Genomic DNA, 4,013 nt, shown 5'->3' on the forward strand with positions numbered 1-4,013 from the left:
TATGATCTATATTTTGACCAAACAATTGCTAGGGAGCAAGTATTCCAAATGGATTGTTATCCTGTAGGAATTTGACTTGGAATTTGAAAAATCCAAGGCAAAGAAATTTTTGGTATTTGCGGAACTGATGTGTGATTTCCCGCGTGCTGATACTGAAACTATGGCGGAAGAGCCCATTACGGACGAATCCTTGTTTCTTATCAGTACTCTTGATCCATGTTATAGAGATATCATTGTTTATCTCCAAACCCAATCTTTTCGGCCTAAAATTTCACGATCTTAGCGACGAAAAATACGTTTCCAATCCTAACAATAAAAAATCATTGGAGATACACTCTATCGTCGTGGGGCAGATTCTGTTTTCCGACGTTGTTTAACTCATAAAGAAGCTAAAAAGGTTCTAAATGACTGTCACTCTGGAGCATGTGGCGGTCATATGTCTGGGTATGCCACAGCCCAAAAGATATTACGCGCTGGTTATTTCTGGCCGTATTTATTTAAATATTGTATCTATGTGGTCTGAAATTCCACAATTGTCAAATTTTTGATCGAAAGATGTGTGCTCCACCTGCTCCTCTCCACCCTATAATTGTTGTCGGTCCTTTTGCAAAGTGGGGTATTGACTTTATTACATGTAACCCTCACTCGGCCGGAGGCCATGCGTATATCATCCTTGCGGTAGATTATTTTACTAAGTGGGCCGAAGCGATGCCTAAATTTTCGGCAGATGACAAAACTGATGCAATTTTCGTTTTCAATCATATAATTACTAGATTTAGTGTTCCTCAAGCGATTATTACCGATCATGGGAGTCATTTTCGAAACATCATGATGACTGAACTAACAGATCAACTTGGCCTGCGTCATGATAGTTTTACTCCATATTACACACCGGCTAATGGTCTGGTTGAAGCTATCAACAAAGTTCTAGTCATTATGATCCGAGGAATCATTGGTATTCATAGGTCGAATTGGCATAACATGTTATTTTCAGCAATTTGGGCATATCGAACCTCAGTAAAAACATCAACTGGTTTCACTCCCTTTCAACTAGTTTACGGTTTGGAAGCTATGTTACCCATTGAATGCAATTCCGTCATTGCAAATAGCCATAGAATTACTCCCAGCCACTTCCGAAGATGAGAAAAATTTGTTGTACTTAGCTCAGTTAGATGAGAATCGACGTGATGCTGCATTAGCAATCGAAATTCATGCCAAACGAATTAAAGCTCAGTACGATCGAAATGTTACACCTCGTAATTTTTCAGAAGGAGACCTAGTCTTACTATACGATCAAGCAAACGATAAGCTAGGGGCTGGAAAATTTGTACCTATGTGGCATGGTCCTTATGTTGTTAAGCGAAAGCTGGCAAAAGGGGCCTATGAATTGGTAGATTTTGACGGTGTCTCTTTGGGTAAACCCAGAAATGGTCTTTATCTGAAGAGATATTATGCTTAAATCTAGGTGTGGAGATTTTAGTTAGATTAGTTTCTTTCTAGCTGGTGTGTTTTAGATTAGAAAAGTGTGCTTAGTTTAGAGAGTGTTTTTATCATTATTCCTGCTTATCTTGATTTTACTCTTGATATTGCAGATGTTGATGTCTCTTCAAACATACATTAGTTTCGCTGATGGTGCTTGTCGTAATACACGAAACATTTCTTCCGCAGCTTGGGTTATCTATTCACCTTCTGATGAGTTGGTATCTATGCATAGGGTAAGCCTCAGTCAAACAATGAACAACATTGCAGAGTATAGTGCAGTAATTGAGTTATTATCTGAATCCATCTCATTCAGGATTCGAAGTTTGATTGTTAGGTTAGATTCTAAACTCGTTGTATTGCAGCTTAATAGAGTTTATGCCATTAGAAATCTAGTGTTATTAAGATTATTTTTAAGAGTTCGTCTCTTGGAACGTGAATTTGACTATATTGAATATCGGCATATTCCAAGATATTTAAATACATTAGCAGATGAAATTGCTTCTCGAATGTTAAATAAACATTTGCAATAATCAAACAGTAAATTTAAAAACATTCCATAACATGTTATACAAGATAGCCAGTAATAGTGATATAGCATAACATAGAAGTGTGTCAAATATACATCGTCTTTGATCATAGGTTGAAAAACACCTTATGATCGGAAAAAATGATAGTACAAAAAGCAAAAATGTCGTATGAGTCTACAAAGGCGATCATCCTATCACTGGTGATGATCATGATAAGAAACCACTGCTCGGGCCACCCTACAAAGGAACCTCCTGAAAGGTCCTGGGAACCCAATCACATAGTGTTGTAACCTAAGTGGAATATCATTTATGCTAGTCTCTGGAATATCTACTGTCAAACGCTCTAGATGATTTTCCAATTCGCTCAGGGTCTCTATAGATTCGTCCCATGGGGCCGGTACTGCTACAGCTGGGTGTCTCCTCTCATAAGGTCGGAGAGTGGCTGGTCGTCGTGGACCCACATTTGCATTTGAAACTTTTTATTATCAGTTTTGTATGATTTCAAAAAAAAAAAATAACTTAGAAAATGTTGAGAATGATTTTACCTGAATCATCCCACTGCTCTCCTGGTGGAAGAGTCATGTCTGGGTCACCACAATAATCCATCCCAACATATGGAAAATCCTGAATTATGAAAAGTTGGTTCTCCAACCAACGAAAATACTCAGGCGGAAATCGAACAACCTCTGAACCCTCCTCAGGATGACGAGCCATAAATCCAACCCAACACATTAGCTTAGGTTCTCGGGGAAGTCCAACTCCAACAGAAAGATGTTGTGGGACCAACATCGGGACCCTCTCTAGACCAAATCTCACAACTAGGAAACCATATCCAAAGTTTTTTAGTTGTCCGTTCTTTGCTCAAGTTAGTTGGCCTTTTACATTCGCCAACACAGCTTCGCACCAGTTGAAGATGGTGCCTCAATAACAGTCTACTGCCATTATAATTTGGGATCCGGTAGCTACATGCAGTGTTGCGCTTCCACAGAGTCTGGTGACAGTAAATGCAATCACTTCAAGTTCAGGACGAGAGATAGTTTTGATATCGATCCTTTTGTCCTTTGTTTGGTCATTACAAAACTCTAGTCGGAGACTATCAACAGACTGGCCACTTGGCCTAGTCCCGAATAGAGATAATCATTCACCTCTCTTGGGCAAACCAGTCAAGAAATAAATTTCCTCTAGCTTGATTTCGAGCCAGTGGCCACCAATAATGAAACACTAGTCCTGTATATTCCACTTGTCCACCAACCATTGCAAAAAGTCTACTTGGGCCCTCATGCCAGGTATGGCCCAGAATTTAAATAGCCCACATGCTCTCAATGAATCCAATGAGGGTTGATGACTTATTGTAGCTAGGTCCACATCCTTGTGCTCTTGTTCCCTCCAAATGAGCATTGTGCATATCCTACATTGCAAAAACGGCGGATTAGAACATTTTAGTTCAAAAAAATTTGGGCGGAAATGGAAAAAATTGAAGTTTTAAAACTATTTCGCGGGGTCCGCACCCGCTAGTTTGGGACAGTGCGTAGGTCTGCACTCTTCCCAACCAGCAGGTGCGGGCCCCTGGCTCCTGCCTTTGTAGGAAAAAGTCGGGGTCTGTAGGTTTCGCATGTTGCGCCTGCGGACCCCCGCGAGCGGTTTTTTAAAACAATTTTTCCTAAAAAATCAAAATGGAAGCCTAAAAATGAAATACAAACAGTTGAAATGCAAGATTAAGGTGATGTGGATTACCTGGAGCTGACGGTTTTCGTTTCCAACTGACGAATTTTCCGCAATCTTCACAGGAAGTTTCTTACCCAAAAGCTCTCTTTTCTCACTCTAAAGTCAAACGGTAAAAATGAATTTACAAAAGCCCTTTTTATAAGCTTTTTTGAATAAATGAATTTTTAATTTGTTTATTTTTCACTTTAAAAAGGTAAATTTTTGATGCATTTTTATTTATTTTAAACAGGTATGAGTAATGTTTGAGTTTTTGTGCAGAATATTGGATTTTTCAGGCAA

Source organism: Pinus tabuliformis, chromosome 4_2 (assembly GCF_031772625.1).
Source record: "Pinus tabuliformis cultivar Carrire ecotype Pingquan chromosome 4_2, CPIR1, whole genome shotgun sequence".
In the NCBI taxonomy this organism is placed as follows: Eukaryota; Viridiplantae; Streptophyta; class Pinopsida; order Pinales; family Pinaceae; genus Pinus; species Pinus tabuliformis.